This window comes from Eupeodes corollae, chromosome 1, assembly GCF_945859685.1.
Source record: "Eupeodes corollae chromosome 1, idEupCoro1.1, whole genome shotgun sequence".
Taxonomy (NCBI): Eukaryota; Metazoa; Arthropoda; class Insecta; order Diptera; family Syrphidae; genus Eupeodes; species Eupeodes corollae.
In genome coordinates, this window is record NC_079147.1 from 137491404 (window position 1) to 137514491 (window position 23088).

At 33.2% G+C, this 23088-nt stretch overlaps 1 protein-coding gene and 1 long non-coding RNA gene across 3 annotated transcripts in view; one reads left to right on the forward strand and one right to left on the reverse strand.

Moving 5' to 3' along the window:
* The window catches only part of LOC129943239 (uncharacterized), a 129861-nt gene that overhangs the window by 19921 nt on the left and 86852 nt on the right, over positions 1-23088 (forward strand). The gene's annotated exons all lie outside the window — the stretch shown is intronic.
* On the reverse strand, positions 6848-9280 carry LOC129943240 (uncharacterized). Its single transcript, XR_008781187.1, has 4 exons — positions 9054-9280; positions 8284-8477; positions 8045-8222; positions 6848-7125 (listed from the first exon to the last, which is right to left on the reverse strand). It is a non-coding gene; the product is annotated as an uncharacterized LOC129943240 (long non-coding RNA).

The following is a 23088-nucleotide window of genomic DNA, read 5'->3' on the forward strand; positions in this document are numbered from 1 at the left end:
TTCTTTGGATGGTCTTTACTTTCTTTTCGTTGGACAATCAGGCTCTGAACTTTGTCCTGTGTTTCCAACTAATCCGCCAAAGACATTTTCCTTTAAGATCTTAGCACTGAAGTCACCGAGAACTTAGGCTTCGTCCAGGAGATTGTTATACTCCTCTTTGTTAGACTCTCCAGCTTCATCGGAATGGGCGGTAATAAATGTCACAGTTTTCAACTCTGTAGGGCAATATTTTTGGTGTTGCAATTTTCCCCTTTATCAATCACCGCAGTGTTTACAAGTTAAGTAGGTACGTAAGTCATGACATAGAGCCAAGACCAGTATCCGGCGTTTACTAACGTGGAGTTAATTTAAGCACTAGATGTTTAGAAAAAGAAACAGCTGGAGGTATCAAAGGGGCCCATAATTCTCGTAAGCTTACTTTATCCTGATGCTGGTTCGTTCGCTCCCTTTTTTTTGACAATAGGCCCCACACAACGATATGCACCCATCAAATTGTTTTATAGATTTTACTCCTGGTTTGCCAAACACGACGATTTCCTTCAAAGCCCAAACGGTTAAACTTGGACTTATCGCCTTCCAAAAAGGTTTCGATTTTGTTCTGTATTCTCTAGCGAACTTACAAACATTTATTTTTTGTACCCCAAAGCCGTTTTTCTTTCAAATAAGAGCAGATAATTGAGCATAAATTCAAAAAATGTTTTTCGTACCGTGCTCCAGTGTGCTTAGTGTGTTTATTAAAGAATTGGAGATCAAACCTACTCAGATCAAACTCGACGTGTTCGGTCTCTGGTTAGGACTCTGCCCTGAGCTTAAAAATAAAAATTCGACAAGAGTTTTTCCTCATCTATGCAACTAATCAGGTAGTACCCGTGGCATGATGGTTGGTGCCTTGGACTGTCATACCAGAGGTCTTGGGTTCGATCCCTGCCTGTGCCACCTAAAGTTTTTTCACGGGTACTGCCTCTTGCAAGGAATTGACAAATTCTCATGAAAAAGTGCTTTCTCAAATTAGAGGTTTCGGATTCGGCATATAAACTGTGGGTCCCCTTCATCCCTGCAATTACTAGCACACAGGAATGGTTGAGAGTTGTAAGCCACTAGGCTCTGGTTCTCACGGACTGTTTTGCCACCCAATTTATTTATTTATGCAACTAATCGGACCTTTTGTCATTAGTTCTTCTTTGTATTGTTCTGCTGCTGAATGCTAAGCTTTAAATCCCAAATATCGGATGGCGTTTCTGTTTTTGAGCAAAGCGATTACAAGATCATCTTTTCTAGCGGAAAAATATACATTTTTTTTTGGAATGTGATAAAACTGTGTAACCAGCAAATGCTGTGATTTTGTCAGCAAAAAAAAACTAAACAAATAGTTATGGGCCTAAGGCAAAGCGTTGTGGGCATCTAGATTTACATTTCTTTTCGTTTCAAACATGATCTGTAAACGTTATGTTTACCATAACAAAGTTGTCATGCCAGAGGTCTTGGGTTCTATCCCTGCCTGTTCCATCTAAAGTTTTTTTACGGGTACTGCCTCTTGCGAGGAATTGTAAAAATCATCCAAGAGTAATTCTTGTCATGAAAAGTGCTTGCTCAAGTAAGCCGTTGGGATTCGACTTAAAACTGTAGGTCCCCTCCATAGCTGACAACAGTACTCGCACACAGCAATGGTTGAGAGTTGTAAGTCACTAGGCCCTGGTTCTCAAAGGACTGTTGGGCCACCTTATTTATTTGTTTATAACGAAGTTGAAGCATTTTTAGATTAAAGCCAGTTAACAAAACTTAGTTCTCATAAAAATGTGCATACACAAATATCTTAACTTGTTTTTAAATAAAACCTTCATTGGCTTTAGTTAGCTACCAACTTACAATTCCGTCCATATGAATATTCTGTACAGCCCCAATCAACACTTTTCTCTTCATTAAATTGGCTTTTAAAGAAATTCATCAGCTCTAAAAAAATTGAATTAAGGACAACAGAAAAAAACTGTGAAAAAGTAGGAAATATTTTTGCCTTATTAATACCAAAACCATCTGTACTTACCCATGAACTCTGTCACAGAAAATTCATTAAATAAATAAGATTGTCAAGAGTAATTAAAGAAAATTAATACTCAACACTTGCGGCAGAACTATGGCAACGTCCAACGTTGTTCGCGGTTCGTAGCACGTTGCCACACAATGTTGTGAGTTTACAAAAACTATCCCTCTCACCATATAATATACCTTACCTATACTACATTACATTATATCGGGCTGATGGAGGCTTGGTGGTTGCGCGATTGTTTTTTTTACCCTCCAAAAAGTGAATATTTTAAAATCAAATTAAAATTCTGAATAAATAATTAGGAACGCATAAATCGGCGACATTAATGTCTTCGCCAACACCACTAGCTCCACCAATATCTACAATAACACGTTCACTATAGCACTGCCTTGGCCGCCGACAATGGAAACCGGCAACACACAACAGTCAAACAGTCAGTAAAAGTACCAAAGTATATATTTTGAATCCATTTCCTAAAAGATTACAACTTACTTTTATGGACGGCTGATCAAGTATAAGTAAGCTAAACGCTGAGCGCCAAAACAACTTAAAGAGCGGCTACTGTATAAACAACGATTAATATATTTATCTACCCGCTTTAAGTTGGACGCCATCATCGCCGTCATCCTCTACTTCGCCACAGACCGGCACCTTTTCGAGCTGCGAAACCAATAAAAATCGAACAATGTCATTAATTTCGTGTTCGCAATGCCAGAAAACACCTCCTAAAAAATAATGTCACCCGATCGAAAAAAGAAGAGTAACGAAAATCGCGAGGTCCCACAGTCTTTGACACGATATTCCGTGCCGCACCGCGCTTCTCTTGTTCGTCTGTCCTCTGCTTGATGATGCTTCTAAATCCAAAAGAATCTATCTTTAGAGGCGCTTCTACAAGATACTCTCCTCTTCATATCAGAATCCTTTTTGTTTTTGCATTTTTGTTAAATGGTAGCGAGAAGCGTTGAGATAAGTTGCGATAACCCTCTTCAAGATACATACGTATCAAGTATTGGGGTCTTTAAGAACAAAGAAAAACAAAAAAAAACGGGAGCACTTTCCAGATCAACTCGGAGTCTGAGTGCTTGTCTTCCCAGCGAGGACATCTTAATTTCTTGAAGCAAAATAGCAGACAGTTTGTTTTTCTGTGTTAAATGGTAGGAACTGTCTGCTGACTTTAATGTAAATTTTTTGTTCAACATGTCACACTTTAATCTGAGACCTTTCCGGTTTTTGTGTTCTGTTGCTGTATAAGCTGCTCTGCGCTGCGCTGGTGCAAGCTATACACCACATACACTCAAGGTTCTTCCTCGCTATATGCCACTTAGTTGGTCCATTCAAGATATGTTTAGTTTAGCCACCAAGTTTTTGAGAGCTTCTATAGTGGTATCCTATATGCGAAGGTAAATGTGAAATGTCCTTTTTTGTATATGTATATATTACAGGCGAGCGTTGTAAGGATGAATTGAAATATAAGGAATTTGCATATTAATTGTAAAAGAGATGTTGAAAAAAGAGGCTATACCTACATTTAAACACAAATTCCACACACTTACGGTGTGGTGCAGGTGCAGCCGGACATTCAAAAACCCATTTCAAAGTGATAAAAGTATCTTATAATAATTCTGTAAAGGTGATGGTCTCAAAGGCTTTTATTATACATATTTGTAACTAAGCGGACGGGGCGACCACGAAAGCACAACAAACGTGACATCGTAAATAGATAAGTGATAGTCCGTATAACGTATATTACGTCCTTGTAGGTACGTATTATGAATAATTAAAGGGTAAATATATGAACATTCTTCCGCACAAATAATAAAATATAATAACAATGTACGTTTACGACACTATACTATTATTTTATAGAACATTTTGTACCGGCCTATAACATGTTTAAAGGTTATACATACTTGACGATATGTACTTTGTACTATATTTATTAAAATAATGGAACAAATTGTTTTTGTGTAGATGTATTATCAAAATTTCATCTGCGCTGGGAGTATGTATTTAGGTAACTAACTATAGACTTCTTGATCAAGGTTAACTATAGGGGAACAACATAACACACCGGGTTACAGTCCAGGCTGAAAATAGCCCTAGATCTGCATTAGCTGTCAACTTACCTTTTAGACAAACACTGGAAAAATTGTGCTACAATCCGGGACGGTCCCCAACCAACAAGCATCTCAAGTCAGCTCGGCCCCTAGCTAGCTGTCTTCAGGTTCGCACGCCAAGTTATGGTTAAGGTTGTCTTACACCTTCGTAAGCCACCTGAATCGGGTTGGAGCGTTGGTGTCCATTCGTTCTACTGACCCAGCCATTTAAGTCGTTGGGCTTTTGTTCTTTTATTCAGTGTCGTTGTACAGCCTGTACAGTTCGTTGTTATATCTTTTCCTCCACTCTCCTTCTATGCAGATGGAACCAAAAATCACCCGAAACATTTTTCTCTCGAAGCATTCTTAAACGTTCTTATCTTGCCTTAACAAGTTCCAAACCTTAGCGCCATAGGTGAGAACCAATATAATGAGTGTCTTATAGAGGGTGAGTTGCTCGATGGAGGACTTTACTACTAAATTGACTTTAAAGTCCAAAGAAACACCGATTTTTAAGACTTTCCGCGCGTGTGTCGTTTTCTAATTTTAAAGCGTTTCCTAAGGAGATAAAGTCCTCAACAACCTCAATATCCAAATAGTTGTTGGACGGACCTTTAGAAGTTTTTGCCTCTGGTGTTACGGTTGAGTTTTGCAAAATGTTGAAAAAGTCTCATGACAGTACATCGCTTTTTCCTAAACTGTTGTTGACATCTAATTAATCGTGGAGATCATTTTCCATGATGTCTAGCAGATTCATTTTTAAATAAGAAACTAGTAAGTATAATGGCTTGATAACACTCGCTATTTACTGCAAAGGTAGCATCTTGCGTTGATACCGCCAGCGTATAAGACCCGTCAAACAATCAATTTAAATGGATATTATGGTGATATGTTATTAGATTGATTAATGCTTTAGCTCTATATAAAACATAGATATTTGCTTATTCACGAAGCTATTTCTTTCTCTGTTTTCTCAATAAACACAATTCTCCGGACGGAGTGTTATATGAGTTCCACGAAAAGATTTAAATTATTTGTTTAGTAAATTTCGCCCGATACATAAAAAAGGAGACCCTTTAAATTGCGCCAACTACAGAAGCATCAGTCTCATTAACATTGCATACAAGATCCTCTCTGCCGTATTATGTGAACGTCTGAAGCCTTTTGTCAAAAACCTGATAGGTCCTTATCAGTTTGGCTTCTGACCAGGAAAGTCCACTATCGACTAAATATTCACACTACGGCAGATCTTTGAAAAACCCAAGAGCTTCAAATCGATACCAACCACCTCTTTATCGATTTTAAAGCCGCGGATGACAGCATCTATAGAGAAAAGCTCTACAGAGCTATGTCTAGTTGTGGCATCCCTGTCAAACTTATCCGTTTGTGCAGAATGATGATGGAGAATGCACGCTGCTTTATCAAGGTCGGAAAAGATCTCACCGATTCATTTTTTGTCAAAAAAGGTTTTAGACAAGGCGATGCATTTGACTTCTTCAATATCGTTCTGGAAAGAATTGTGCAAAACTCAACCGTCAACACTAGAGGAACAATCTTCCAAAGGTCCATCCAATTACTCGGATACGCAGATGATATTGACATAGTAGGAAGATCAAAGCGTGATGTCAGTGGAGCATTGCGACAGAAGCGAAGAAGATGGGTTTAGTGGTCAATGAGGTAGTTAAGGACTTTGTCTACCTAGGCACCACTACACTGAACCAAAAAGGTACGTAAATATAATTAAAAAGTTCGTTGAGACAATGAATATAGTGATGGAATTTGTCCAATAAACATATTAATTGTGTCAGTGAATTATCGTTTATTATTCTCCATTTCCGGCTGAAAATTTTACAAACAATTTAAAATTTTCGTTTATAACCACAATAAACTGAGTTTATTGATTTTAATAAATGCGTTCATAAATATAAACAACCGTTTATTATTTCCGTTTATAGTATTAATAAACCCGTTTATAGCCTTAATGAACACAGTTTATTAATTTTAATAAATGCGTTTATAAATATAAACAACCGTTTATTATTTCCGTTTATAATAATAATAAACCTGTTTATAACCCCAATGAACACAATTTTTGAATATTAATAAATGCGTTTATAAATATAAACAACCGTTCATTATTTTCGTTTGTTATATAAATAAACTTGTTCATTGCCTTAATGAACAAAGTTTATTGATTTTAATAAACGCGTTCATTAATATTAACAATTTATTTATTAAACCTGTGTATAATATTAACAAATAAGTTTATAACCACAATAAACAAAATTTATTGATTTCAATAAATTTGTTTATTGCGTTTATTAAACCAATTTGTTACATTCAAAAACAGAATTATTAAAATAAATCCCTTTTTTCAGGAGGATTTACATGGCTGCAAAAGCTTATTACTTTTGCCATACTTTTACCATATATCGTCTAAAGCGTGTTTTTTGACAAAACATAGTAAAGTTATGGCAAAAATGATGACACTTTTTCAGTCGTGTAAGTCCAGCATAAGATTGATCTAAAACGTATAAAAGAAAACATTCATATTAATATTGTTTAAAAAAAAAGTTTCCAACTTCCAGTTACAAACCTGTTTACAGCGCCAATGAGTGACTTCATCCTGGATCTCACTATCGAAGTCTATGCTGAAAATTATAAAAATCTGAAAATAAAGAATTCCGAACTAATAAAAAGGATCTAGTTAATTTAATTTTACAATTTTTATTTTTTGTAGTTAAGTTCATTTATCAATAAATGAGTCCTTGCGTTCATTTTATTTTTAAAATATTGTGTCTCAATTGATGATTCCATGTGATATTCGATTGCTTGGATCGTTGCACCGACCTAAACAAACGAATTCTGGGAGTCCTTGATGGTAAATCGTAAACGTTTTTTTCTCCTCTTTGTATTTCCTTACAACTTTTTGGAAAGGCACAAAATACCCATTTAGGGCCCAGAGTAAAGCTCAATCTTGAAAATCTGAGAAATATAAACAATTTTATTTAAAACATTTTTCATATCATCGATTAATAAAAAAATGAGTTTGTTTATTATAAATTAACAAAATTGTTTTGCGAATAGTTGTTAATAGCTGTTAAGCAACATAGTAAGTCTTGACATAAATTTTTTTAAATATTGTGTTTCGATAAAACCCAGAAATGAGGAACAAGCGATTGGGTAATGAAAATTAAAAAGGTGAAAAAAATTTAACAAATATCTATTGCTCTCAAAAAAGCAGTAGGTATTGTTATATTAATAATTCAATACAAATTTAACTACGTATGTACATTAATACTGTATCCGGTATGTAATATAATTTATTTATTTTATATCATGCTCAGATAACAATTTACTTTTATACCGTTGTTATCATTGGCGGATCCAGGGTGGGTGGTTGTAGGGGTCATGACCCCTGGGAGATAATTTCATTGCTTTTTCGTAGGAATTCCCTTCAATTAATTTTAAATTATTTATTTTTTGTACATATATGAAAACAATATTTGTATTTTACTTCCTTACACTTTGTTGCTAAAAGTACTACTTTTGACTAAAGATTGGACCGAGAATAATATGAATCGGATATAGCCCTATTCCAAAAACACAGCTCAAATTCATTAACTTTTGACCAATGGACGATCCAGGGGGGGGGGTCATATGAGCCATAAAGCTTATACAGTTAAGTTGTATAAGTAAAGATTTTATCTAAAGATTTGTTAGTAATTTAACGACATTCACCAAAAAGTGGTTTGCTGTCAAAAACCCCCCGATGAAAAGTCTTGATCCGCCCTTGGTTGTTATAAAATATTTTACAAATATAAACAAATTGTTTGCTCTGTGTTAACATGAGAAGACCCAAATCCAAAATATTAAAATTATAAAAACGAAATATATTACTCACTGTTAGGTATTGTGCATATTAATGCTTCATTTGACAATTTTTCCAACACTTCCAATATGGTTTTTTCCTTCACATTGTTGTCATTTAAAAGGAAGTTCAAAATTTGGGGCTGTATTTGTTCGCAATTTTCAAGAACTTGACCAGCGTTTTGGTGCAAAAAACAAAAATCCATGTCAATCTAGTTAATGAAGTCACAGTTTTATTATAAGCATATGGCATGCAACAAATATCTTACTTACCATACGATAGCCAATTAGGCATTTGTATTGCGGCCATTTCAAAAAAATTTCGGTAGTAGAGCTTGAGTTTCTTACATCCAATAACATTCGATTTGTACAAGCTTTCCAGCATCGATGTAACGCTTCTCCCGCTAAATTATCATATTTTAAACAACAATATTTTTTAAAAGATAGGAGTTGTTTTAAGTCAATATCTGTAATTTTTAAAAAGATATTGTCAAAAAAAAGTTTTACCAACTTATGTTAATTTTTGTTTAGGTTTTTATTTTTTTTTTGTAAAAAAAACTGTCAATTCGATTTTTATCAAAATTTTAAAGCATGTTGGAAACAATATTTTTTCAAGGTTTAAGTTGTTTTAAGTCAATATCTCGAACTATTGAAAAGTTATTTTCGTGAGAAAAAATTTGTTTCCAACTTATGTTAATCTTTGTTTAAGTTTTTTTTTTGTAAGAAAACAGTCAATTAGATTTAGACGAAAAAAACGCCGCGAACGTACAAATGTGTGAAATTTTATGGATGTAAATAGATAAATTACTGTGGCACTAAGATAAAAAAATATTCAAGAAATGAGACGAGAATTAAAAAAAAAATTGTGTAGTTTACTGACGCGCGCCTCCGAAGAGTTCCCCGTGGCGGTATGCAATCAACAGATAGCGAAACCATTTTGTTGGTGTTGCGCGTTGCATTAAGGAGATTCGCAATAATAAAAATAATAACTAATAATATGACTAATAATAATATCTAATAATAATAACTAAGAAATAACTCACCTTATTAACTAATCTAATTGTTAGCTGATGCACAAATACTTTTTTAATATGTTCACTTCATTTTTCTTAATGTTCACTTTAAACTACTTTTTCGTCTCGGCTTCTTTTGCTAAATGATTTGCATTCTATTCGTTGTTGCTCGTTGAAATTCGGCGACACTTCACTTATTCGTTCAGTTCGGCAAAAAAGCTTCTTACATTGAAAGTATTAAGCTCCGTTTATACTACCAATTTTCAAAGAAATGTTCATATTTTTAAGCTAGGAATTTGATAGTTAATTAATGGTTTATTTAATTAATAAACAAGTTGTTTATTTATATAAACGGGTTTATAAACTCAATAAACGATTAATTGATTTTAACAAACATGATGTTTCTCATTTCTACTCCGTTATGTTTATCAGACGCTTCGTTCAATTTGTAAACAACCGCCACGAAAATTAATAAACTGTTTATTGCAATAGTAGTAATTGGGTTAGTTAAAATCAATGAATATGGTATTTATTTATTCTATAATATATTGCCGACTTATACCACGTGTTCACTTGAACAAAATAAAAATAGAAGAAAGGAAAACTTAAATCAACATTTATTTGAAAAAAAAATAGCTCATCACATTAGTAGGATTAAAACTAGATATATAAGGATGGCGATCGAGTATACTTTAAAAATGTAAGAACTTGGTCAAGCTAACATAAAAGATAAAATCTATAGTTATTCTTAGAACATTTATGATATGAGTATTTTAATAAAAATTAAAATGACTATCAAGTACATTGGTTTTGGCTTACCTTATTTTTAACAACACTGTACCTACACAAATATTATTATTACTATTGTTAATTTTATTATTATTATTACTGTTAATATTATAATATAACTTAATTGAAATATAAAATAAATACCAGTATTAATAAATAATTAGCGATTGCAGCCAGGAATTTACGCTTGCACACAATAACAAAGCAAAAAACACTGCAAAAAACAAATGTTTGTAAATCTGAACGAAATTTTAGCGAAATTCTACACACTTTGTTTTTTATTCTTTTTACCATGTAATCATGAACGTTAGTGCTTGCCAACAGATGAAACAACCAAAAAACGAATCGTGTAATCAGACGCTTATTCGATCACTCAGTCATAGAAGATAAAACATTATAAAGATACATATCCTTACGTTCCGTAAATACTACCGTAGATTTGTATATTTACAATGGTTAATCTATGGTATTACATTTTCTTTGGAGTGCTGAAATGGGCTCAAAGTTTCCTTTGACCCTTTGTATATATGTTTTAACTTGAAATAAGTTTGGTTTGGCTGGTTAATGTGAGGAGGTACGGGTAGAAGTAGAAGTTGATATGAGATGTGTGAAATTCAACATTTTTTTTTACAAAGGTGTGAGTAAGAGAAATGCACTATAGTTGGACATTTCACAAATAAAATTAGTCTCAAAAAATGTTTGCTCTTGTTCTCACACTCTGAGTTCACATTTCTGGGAATCATGAATACTGTAGGTGTGACATATTACGATTTCCAGCAATTACATTTTAAATATTGAATAAAAGGATTTTTAGGAAAAAGTGTGAACTCTGCATCTAAGTAAAAAATACAATTTTTCGTTAAATTTAAAAAAACGATTTATTATTTTTGATAAATTGTTTATTATATATAACAATGGTTAATTGAAAACACTGCCATCTACAACACACATGGTAATAACACCCAGCTTACATTACTATTATAATTAAAATAGTAAGGAAGCCCAGAAGATGCCAACGATCGAATATAACAATTATGAATGAAAATACTAATTGAAGGCTTGTGTTTTTGTTTCGTATTTTAAAGTCTTTAATTGCAAGTAGAAAACTCTATATTATGATTTTATTAAGCTCTTATGATTCCTTATCATATAATATTAAATGCAAATGTTTCACATTAAAATTTAACTTAAAGATCGATTTTATCAAAAAATGGTCTGCTTACATAAAATATAAAAGTACTTAACCAAAATTATTACCTATATAGAATTAAAAACAAATATAAAAGACATCAATTAAGCTCTAGGACTTTTGCTCTTATAGAACGAGTTATAAATATAAATAAAACTCATCACTGAACATTTTACTTATTTTGAGTGCAGCGTTACTGCGATTCACAAGAATTCGTATAAAATGATATGAAGTTTAGCAAAATACCTCATACAATTTCATAAAAATAATGTTTTTCGGCATCGTAAAGTTTAGTTCCGCTGAGTTTGAGCGCAGTGTTATCTTTATGATTTGATAATTGATTGATTCAAGGAATCAATTTCATTTTTGGAGGTTTGGATATAATATTTAACAATTTGCCTCTTTATAATGTTGTTCATAGCAACAATAAATGGTTCACTATTTTCCAATTACCAAAGTTTATTGTGTCAGTGAATAAGTTTATACAAAATAATAAATTGCTTGTAAGTTTTCCAATTCGTCTATTAATAATGTTGTTCATTACAACTATAAACAGTTTATTATTTTTTAATTGCCAAATTTGCATTTGGCAGTGAATAAGGTAATACAAAATAATAAACTATTTGTAAATTTAAGAATTGGTTGTGATATTAGATGAAGGTTGGGATATAATCTTTAATAGTCCCCTTTCAAACATTTTGTTTATTGTGGCAATAAACGATTAATTATTTTTAATAACAAAAATGTTTGCGGCAATCAATAGAGTTATTAATTTTAATAAACGGTGATTAAGTGCTTTATTTTTTATTTAATAAACAGCTGTTAATAGTATTAACAAACGATTATCAAACGCTGAATTTTTTTTTAATAAACCGTTCACTCCGACAAGAAAAAGTTTGTTGTGACAATAAATAAGCAGTTAATAAACGCCGTTTTTTATATTAATGCACGTTTGTTTTTTCAGTGTATAAACACAGACAACGACACCAGCGCTGAAAACAAACAAAGAATAACTCTTGCAAATCGCTGCTTCTTTGGAAGTAAAGTCCTTTCTCGAGCATCTTAAATCATCATTTATAAGACACTCGCATCATCACGGTTTGATGCCTGGACCCTGTCAAAGAAAGATGAGACGTCTTAAGATGCTTTGAGCGAAAAATGTTTCGGGTGATTTTTGGTCCCGTATGCATAGATGGAGAATGGAGGAGAAGATATAACGACGAACAATACGGGCTGTACATCGACACTAACCTAGTTAACAGAATTAAAGTCCAATGGCTTAGATGGCTAGGTCATGTAGAGCGAATGGACATCAACGCTCCAGCCCGGAAGGTCTGCCAAATCTTACTGAACAAAAATGTAAACCTAGTTTGACATTCATAACTGTCAAACCGTAGATAACAAAACAACCGTCGAAAGTTCTCATGCAGCTACAAAAGAAACTATTGCTGATTGCGTCTTTTTTAGACCACAGCGTCGGAACAAATGCGGAGTTAACTTATTCCCGTATTTAAACTCTGAATGTGGAAGGTGCTAACTGTACTCGAAACAAAAGAATCTCATGTAAATTCAAAATGTACTTTTGCGATGTTTTAAAGCTTAGCTGTCTTATTGGAGAGATCGAACAACAACAAAAAATGGGTGTGGTTTACAATCTGAAAATAAATTTTTCGAATTTGGTGTTTTTAACAGCTGTCACTTGCTTTAGGTTACAGTCAATGGGGAATGTTATAGGACTTTTTCGTGTCAGAATTTGGTGATGATGAAATGGACGCTCCTTATAGCCACGAAACAATCAATTTATTAAATCAATGATTTGTTGAACTCATTATTTTGCGTCGTGGGCCTGTAGCATAGCCTCCAAAACCGTGCTATTCAACACCGCTGGACTATTTTTTGTATTGTTATGTAAAGTCCCTTAATAAGCCCTAGACAATTGACTTCTTGAAACTTTTTTTTTTGACAGGAGGAAATCTTCAAAAGACACTTGGCTGTATTTGACACCAAGTAGTGTGGGACTCTTAGCCACTAAAACCACCTCTTCATCAGGATAAATCTTGAAAGATCGACTTCCGATTTTTCAATTTTGTACAATCACTTTGGGGGAAGTTAAAACTTTTAATACTTTCCCATGTTTTTTTAGACCATAAGCTCATGAGGCTTCGTTCTTCTTAATCTCCGAACATAGTTTCTTATATTCAAGACGGACTCCATTTCAGAATTAGTATGACTTTGCAGTCTCTGGTTGTGCGATACAGCGTATTTTTTAACAACTTCTGTAACCATTTCTATTTGTAAGTCACGATGTAGATCGGTATTTCCAAGGTGTACCAAGTTGTCCCAAGGTGCATTAACTATTCCACGAAGGACTTTTTTTTGGAATTTTTGGATGATTTCGGTATTTGTTTTCTTTGTACAGCCCCATAATTGGATTCTATAGGTCCAAACAGGCTTTAATACTTGATTATACAGCATTATTTTGTTTTGGATTGATAAATCAGAGTTGTTACCAAGCAACCAGTACATTTTTCTATTTAGTTCTTCTCTTTTCTTTTTGATGTGCTCTTTCCAATTAAGCTTACGCCATATTGGCATAAGGTACAGCTTGATTATTAATGATTATTGGAATATTGTTTATCTTTTTATTTGTAAAGTTTATATGTGAAGATTTTGTTTCATTGAGTTGGATACACCATTTTTGGGTCCAAGCTCTCACTGTGTTGACGGCATTTTGTAGTTTTACTGTTGCCTTAGAGACACATTTGTCGGGTATCAAAATTGCGGTATCATCTGCAAAAGTAGCCATTATGGTGTGACTACCAACTGGAATATCCCTTGTGTATAGTAAATACAGGGTAGGACCTAGGACATTTCCTTGTGGTACACCGGCTTCTATTTTCTTCAATTCCAAATATTCTTGATCGTACCTTACTCTAAACAATCGGTCTGAGATGTACGATTTTAAGATTTCAAAGTACTGCCTGGGAAGATCCCTTTGCAGTTTGTACTCAAGTCCCTCATGCCAAACCTTGTCAAAAGCTTGAGCAACATCTAAGAAAATAGCTGAACATACTTGTTTTTCTTCTAATGCTTTTTCTATTACATCCGATATTCTATGAACTTGGTCTATCGTGGAATGCTTATTTCTAAAACCAAACTGATGGTTTGGGATTAACCTTCTTTCTTCTATGATTTTGCTAAGTCTCTTCAGAAGCAGTTTTTCAAAAACTTTTGCCATAATTGGTATAAGCGATATTGGTCTGTAAGCCGTCACTTCTGTAGGTGGTTTACCTTGCTTTGGTATGACAATTACTTCAGCAATTTTCCAATGGTGTGGGGCATACCGTTGCTTAAGGCATGCATTTATTATATATTGGAGTTTTATGAAGGCTTTCAATGGCATTTCTTTCATAATCTGAGCAGTAATTAGATCGTAACCTGGTGATTTTTTATTTGGCAGTTCTTGAAACTGGAAGAGAATATTTGGAGTGTTATTGCTGGCATACGGCCACATATGCTGCAAAAAGTGCTTGAACATTGGGCCTCTCGGCTGGAATTTATTCGGACCAGCTGCTCTATAGATCTTTCGAAACAATATAGAAGCTTTGGGAAAGACTATGGACATCGATCAAAATGATTAATGATTCGATATAATGTTGAAATTTTATTTCAGAAACAAGTTGAGTTTTAAAAGAAAAAGAATTCTTTATATACCAATTCAAACATATGTGATGGTTTGCTCCTGAATCGAAATAGAAGTCATAGAAATAAGTTTCAAAAAAGAGTATACTTATGTTCTGATTTAAGGAACATTTTATATGCGAGTATAAGTGGGATGTGCCTTCTAGTTATATTGTAATTTTAAATTTCATTTCGATAGCGCAGTGCAGAACATTGATACTTGTTTCATTTTTCTATTAATTCGTTTTGATTATAAATCAAAGAAATATTTGTAATGTCGCATATGGAATATTCTTCACTATACATATACGAAAAACTATATATATGCATACAAGTTATTACTATAGATAGAATAACATAACTCAATAATTTCGCTCCCAGCAACACCCTCTTCTTATAAAATAAATCCTAGACATTTCTACTTTTAACAATATAGTTCACCTGTATTCCTGACCCGTTAATAATAACTTGACTGAGTACATAAACTGACAAACTAACTATTACATGTATGTGAGTATGTATAGGTATACATACTTATAAGTACAATGACGCGCATTTAATGCCAAAGTAAATGTTATCGATTAAACATTCGCGATTTTCATTACAGTGTTTTATTTTATAGGTATGTATACAGCATATATCTCTATTTGCATACATACGTACACAGGTATAGCCATTCATATAGAATTCCTAGTATTTCAGGATAATAAATGACGACAACAGTCAACTTGTCCTCAAAGCTTACTCACCCTATCTCAGAACTTACAGTAGTTTGGTATACAAGTCTACAAACATATACTAGATCAGAACAACAACCCCATATATAGTATCTATGGTGAAAAGGTAGAAGACAGAACTACGTCGACAAAAATACACTAAACGACAGACTTACGAACGAAAGGTTTTAAGCAACCGTCATATCGTCGAATGGAATAAAAATGGAAAGTATCTTTCTAACTATTCTTATATTTCTGTTGTTTTGTTTTATAGAATAGCAAGTTTATTTTCGTTCAAAGATAAAAGAACTTCGAGTCTTTAACCGCCTTCGCCTTTGAATGTCCTAGGCCATCATACTTTGTCCAATGTCGCGCGTAGCCAAGAAAAACTTTTAACAGGGGTATTACTTACAATTTCCTTTTAAAAAAAATATATGTGACTAAGTAATTATCGTTATGTCCTTAATTTAAACAACCTTCTCTGTCAAATGTGCCTTTTTGATGACTATTACATAGCCTTAGTGGTCGTAAGTAACTATTTGATGCGTAGCTCAGTAATTTAACCTTGTCAATTTTACTAAGCACACGTTGCGAAACTTTCGAATACGATTGAACCTAAACTATCTCAACGAAATAACTGAATTGAAACTCTTGGAAACCACCACATCATGTCTAATTTTTAGGAAGGATCTTCAAGATCTCTTTTTTTGTTCTGATATAAATTTCTTTTAATTTGGGGTCTCTTACCCCATTTATTTACCAGTAAAGACGGGCTATAGTATATGAAAGAATCGCAGTTTTGTTACACATATATATTTACATTACATACATATGTATATATAAATAGCTTTAATGACATAAAAAAGTGTGTGTTCATAAAATTGTATGTATAGTTGGATATGTATAGTCCTGTCAAAAAAGCTATTTCCAGAATCGGCATAAAAATGTGACTTATGTACTTTCGTACCCCAATAGTTGAAAAGGTACAAAAAAAAAACCTTACAAACAAAATATCACCTGCTTTTCGCTACGCGCTGAAGAACAACTTATTCCATATCGATGCTGACGACGAGACGTCGACGTTGGTTAAACGCCATCGTATTTTTATTTTGTTTATGATTTTGAAAAAAAAGAAAATATTTAAGGAACACAATACATGTATGTATGTACTGTTTATATGTTCTTGAATTTAAACAAAAAGTTTAAGAAACTTTTATTTTATAATTGAGATTAGATAGATTTTTATTGCTCGTCTTAAATAATTTACATCGTTTTCAAAAATCAAAAAAAGCATGGCATTCTGCCGTCTGCCTAGGTGACAAAACATAAATTGGGAACTTATTTTTTATGAAATATAATTTATAAATAAAGGAAATAGCTGCATGATTTAAAATGTTTTTTTTTTTTTAATAAATTACAATTGGAATTAAATGTAATTTTTTTTTAACGTCGACTTCGTTCAACGATGTTCATTTTGGTTCAAAAACCCCGTTCCAAGAACATTTCTAATGATGTATTTAAGAATTGGACATTTACCCATGAAGTGAAATACATCTTCTCTCACTTGAAGATTACATAAGGAGCATAACATTGGTAAATCCTCCTTATGTGGAATGAAGTTAAGAGTACGCTACTTCAACGCTGTATTCATCCTGGATATAGTTCTTCGCCTCCAAATTGCGATTGAGTTGACTGTAAATTGCTCTGTGCAGTGACTCAGTTGCTTCATTAAGGCATTTTCCCATAACATATCAACCACTTTTGCAATTAGGTGGTACAGTGATTTTTTAAATTAATTGAAATCAAAGTTATCTATGTTAAGATCCATGTCACTCTCCTTAGCAAGTTTCATCCATTCTGCATACCATCCCGACCTCTCTCGAATAGTTTAAAGTGTCACTATCTTCGGTAACCGTTAATTATCCATATTCATGATTTTGAGCACATAATCAATCTGTATTCGAAGTGTTCGTACAAAGAGTGGCTCCAGTCCCGTTTTCAACTATATAGTTCGGCGTATTTGGTGGCAGCCGGAAGATCCTTTTAACGTAGAAGCATAATACTTTGTCCACATCTTCATTTTGCTGTACTCCACACACTTAAGCTGAATAGAACAAGATTGATTTTGCTACTGCCTTAGAAACAGTGTACTTTACCTACTGCAAGATGCACTGATGGCGGCTTTTGCACTTGTAAGCTTTTCTCTCAGATGCGATTCCATATTTAAATTTTTGGTCAAAATTATTCCAAGGTGTCTGAACTTTTTGACAATCTCTATATTTTCACCATTGTATTTCCATTTTTCATTAAGACAGTTTCTAACTCCTCCGTTCTTGAAAATAAATAATGATCTTGAACTTTTCCATGTTTACTATTAGGTTCCATATTTTACAGTACTCAAAAATCCGGTTTATCAAAAGCTGTAGTGATTCTGGAGATGACGCGAGAACCACAATATCATCCGCTTATAGAAAAGAGCTTGATATTTGAGTAACGGGATCTAAAGCCTGCCTGAGATTCTTTCAACAGCTTATTTTCTTCAATCCATTTATTGAGCCCTTTTTGCAGAACAGCAGTAAATATTTTATAACACGAATTAAAAAAGGATATTCCCCGATAGTTCGACATCTCATATCAGCTTCCTTTTTTGTGGATCGGAAAAATGATTGATTTCCTAAATTCTTGATGAATACCTGTTTCCAACACCACGTTGTAAACTGCAGTAAACTTACTTATTAACTCAAAGGTTCCATACTTTAAAAATTCCACTGGTATCCCATTGGAGCCTCCGATTTTCCATCCTTCATTTTGTTCATTGCTGCATCTACTTCTTCGTTAATTATATCTGTGTCTAAAACTTCATTATAAATACCCGGATGTGCAAAATTATAGTTGTTTCCTTCATGAATTGGGTTTAGCAATTTTTTAAAACAGTCTGCCAAAAGCAAGGGGCTTTTCAACTTCGGATGTTTTTTAAAGGTTTTACCATTTAAATTGTTCACTAACTTCCAAAAGTCCTTCGATTTCATACAATTTGATAACCGTTTAGCTTCTGTCTCAAAGTATTTTGCTTTCTTTTGGAAACACAAGGTCTTGTAATGTCAACAGGAGATGTTATTTTAGAATTCAGTTCTGGTATTTAAAAGGCGTTATATGGCAAAAAATTCTGTGATGGACTTTCTAGATATTACTAATGCATTTAAGTAATTTTGTTTCTAATAAAAGGGGAGTTCCCCAAGGTTCAGTCCTTGGGCCTTTGCTTTTTCTTATTTTTATCGATTTCTTATTCTCTCAACGGTTTTAAAGAAACCTAGCTTTTTCGGATGTAGGTACTAGTCATTTTAATAATTCTATTTCCAGCGCTTTCAATTTAATTGCTGATATAAGTCATAATAACCGCTTTTTTAATGTTGTTAATAACTCACATTAAAATAATATTTTTTTACCTACTTAATATGGAGTTTTCCAACATAGATTTTTGCATTCATTCTTGAAGTTGTGACAAATTTGTTTTTGACTGTAATTTTAATTGTAACATGACAAATAAAGGGTGTCCCAAAATTAACGCAAGATTTGAATTTGCCGCCATTTGTGCAGTGAAGTGTTGGCAACCCTGAAAAAAAGCAATTTGACAGCTAACAGTATAGGGTTATTAAAAATGGAGCGTTACACGATAGAACAACGTGTCTTCATTATTAAAGAATATTTCAAAAATAGTGAAAGCTTGTCGGCTGCAGTTCGAAAATTTCATACAAAATATGGTCGGAATAGTGTTTTAACTTCGTCAACTGTGAAGAGATTAATTGAAAAATTCATGGAGACCGGATCCGTTGGAGACGCCAAACACACTGGTCGTCCAAAAACAAGCCGTTCAAATGTGAATGTCGAAGCAGTGCGTGACAGTGTTGCTGACAATCCAGGAACCTCAATTCGACGTCGTGGACAAGAATTGAAAATTTCATCAACAAATGGACCCTGATTTTTCGAGCAAAATCATCCTAAGCGATGAAGCACATTTTCATCTTGATGGCTTTGTCAATCGCCAAAATTGCAGCATTTGGGGTTCGGAGAACCCACATGTGATTGTCGAATAACAAATGCATCCACAACGCGTGACTGTATGGTGTGGATTTTGGGCTGGAGGCATAATTGGGCAATATTTTTTTGAAAATGATGCTGGTCAAGCAGTGACTGTTACTGGTGCTCGATATCGCGACATGATTACACAGTTCTTTCAGCCAAAATTGGATGATATTGATGTGTCCAATATGTGGTTTCAACAAGACGGTGCCATATGTCATACAGCCCGTGAAACAATTCAATTACTGCATGAGACATTTCCAGGTCGTGTACTCTCTCGTTTCGGTGATCAAAATTGGCCTCCTAGATCGTGTGATTTAACACCATTAGACTTCTTTTTATGGGGTGATTTGAAATCACAAGTCTATGTCAACAAGCCCACAACCACCCGTGCATTAAAGGAGGAGATTCAACGCTGCATCAACGAAATTCAGCCACATTTATGCAGAATGGTCATGGAAAATTTCAACAAAAGAGTGCGCATGTGCATGCAAAGCCGTGGAGGCCATTTGTCCGATGTGTTATTCCATACATAACCCTATCCTATGTACTTTACGAGTCAATAAAAATATAACTATCAAAATACTAAAAACGGCGTTTTCTATTTAATTCAAATCTTGCGTTAATTTTGGGACACCCTTTATTAAAAGTGATTTCTATGAGAACATTAGTTGTAGACCATGAACATTTACTTTTAAAATAGTTATCATGTTCAAATACTATTTATCAAAATTTGGTTTACTTACAGCAAAATTTCATATATAAAACAGAATTTTCGAATTTCTCTTCTATACTTGTATCTTTTAAGAACATATTTAAGTGTTATAACTTTAGAGTCGGTTTACTATGCAACTTGTCATTCTAGACTTCTAAATGGTATTTCTTCTTATGGTAGTACTTATAAGTCTTACCTTAAACATTTGCTTTTAATTCAATAAAAGGCTTCTCTGCTACCTATACTACTTGCTTACTAGAGTAAATCATATTAGATCATCTATGTCGCCTTTCACTTTATCAGGAATTTGAAGATTCTAATAAAATTTAATTTGGTCAATTAACCCTCGTTTCGAATTACTCACTTTCGAAACTTAAAGGTTGTCGTAGCTTGCAAATTGTTTAAAACATTCGCATCAAACTTGGTCATTTTTAACTTGTTTGTTTATTAGTTCTAATAAAATGTTGTACTTACATTTACCCTCATATTTTTGTTTAGCAAAACCAGAAAAAAGGGGATAGATGAAAACAATAAGAAACTCATCTAAAACATATTAATTAAAAACTTCTGGTACAGTAATGGACAAAATGGAAACCAAAATTTGTTATGAAAAGATAAATGCAAAACGACAAAATTTATAATTACCTCAAGAAAATTACTTCAGGTTAAATTGCACCGCTTTTGAAAATAATAATCTCCACTCCACTAGAAATAACACAAGCTAATACAGTTGTTGTAGACTCTAGGCCAAAAACCTAAGAAACCCTTCTTCTCATAAAGCTTTGCTACGGATCACTGCCAAAACCACTTTCATTTGCGTTCAGAATAAGAGCTGCGTTAACAGAACTAAGAAAATCGAATTTATCGTCCAAATAATTCTTAAATTTCATGATTGGAAACATTTAAGGTTAGAGTTGATCATTGAAAAGAAAACGGACAGACGGAAACACAACGAAAATGGAATGCTTTTAGTTGAACGATTTTTTTCCGAATTATGAATTATTCACCAGCTTTTATTTTATTTAAAAAAAATCAACTAAAAATTTTCTTCTTCATTTTAATTCCAAACATTACAAAGTTGACCCTCTTTATCGATTCTAAATCCCCAAACAAAATGTTCAATGATGAAAACCACTGGCCCCTAAGAAAATAGTGTACCCTTGTTGAACCCAAACAATAAGAAATACCTTTAGAAGGCTCTAATTATGTCATTGCTCTTTACCTTTAAATAGGTAATTCAGTAATTCGATAAAAGATTAAGTGAATTGTATTTCTACATATCCTTATCGTCTATTTCTTTTCTGGCCCTTTTAAACCTGCCGATACCAACATGACGTACACATGTGTAAAATGTGCATAATGTTACACTAGTAAGTCCCTACAAACAAATCCTGCCTATTTCTCTAAGTTTTTCTTCATCCCACACCCTATACAAAATGAAACAAGTTACACTTAACGTCACACCCATGCAAGTATCCGGTTATAGCAAATAAATCCGCCAATCAATCACTATAATGGCTTCAAAAGTCACTAGAAAGCAAAACCAAAACAAAAATACAAGCTCCGTATCCGTCACAAGCTATAATTTGACGAATAGGAAAATCTCTTTTATCTAGATTACTAAATGGATTTCACGCAACAAAATCTCTTTTTTCCGTCCAAAGCTATAAACCTAATCGTTTTAAGGAAATCAAGTTTGGATTTCATTCTTAAACGGGTAAAAACACCACCATTTCGTTTGGCTAGCCATAGTTAATCCGCATGTTGCAACTAAAACGCCAGTCTCTTATAGAGAAGTATCTATGCAAACACACAATTAAATTAGACTAATCCTTTGTTAAAAGAATTGACAAGTTTCAAATATGTGCATTTCTTCACAAATGACGTTGTCGCGTCAATCATATGTACGAGTATATATCATCGGATGGATTGGATGGATCGATTTGCATTTGAACATTCATAAAGCGCATATACCAACTCAGCGAATGTTTATATCTAATAATAACTGAAGTCTGAAGGATTATTACATGTTATTCTCATTCATTCCTTATAATATCCTCTTCTGTAGACAGTTTTTTATACTATAAAACAATTAAGACTCATTTATTTATAAAGCTTAAGCATTTTTTATTTGATTTCAAATGGAATTCATTGTTGATTGCTGTTGTAGTTCTAAGTATAATGGATTTTATTGTTTTATTATTAGAAGTTTAAGTATATGCTTGGACATCAGCGTCTGGGAATGGGGACTGAGTATCCTGGACAAAGAATAATATACCTTTTTGTATTTAAGTTCTGTTACCTGAATTTATTGTTTATATTCTAAGGATGACCTAAGGCTAGGTTTTTGTTTTTAGAAATTAAATCGCGACAGAAAATTGGTTTTGCTAAAAATGTTAGACAATTAAGAAGATTGTTTAAGCATAAGCTGAAGATTGGTCTTTCCGAGTTTTGAAAGTAAAGAGAAAAGCACATCGAAGTGTGCAGCTATAAACACAAAAAATGAAAATGCAGCGATCTCAGCTTCACGTTAAAGAAGATTCCGTATTTCACCCTAAATTTAAAGAATATTATATCAATAAAATAACAAAGGTTTTAAAATGCTTAAAGAAACAATTTTGACTGAAACAAACTTTTACTAAACTAAAACTTACTATAACGGTGATCATATTTGACTTATTTCGGTTAACCTATAAAGTGAGAATGATGAGGTTTGACGATTTTTTGAAATCGGCACTTAAAAAATATATGAAAATTTTAACAATTGGTTAGAAACATTATTTTAGAAAAATGAGTATACTGATGAAATCATTATTATTGGTGACTTGAATCTTCCCTTCTTGGAGTGGTGCCAATCAATTTATGAATGAAATAACTTTTTGGTTTAAATCAGGT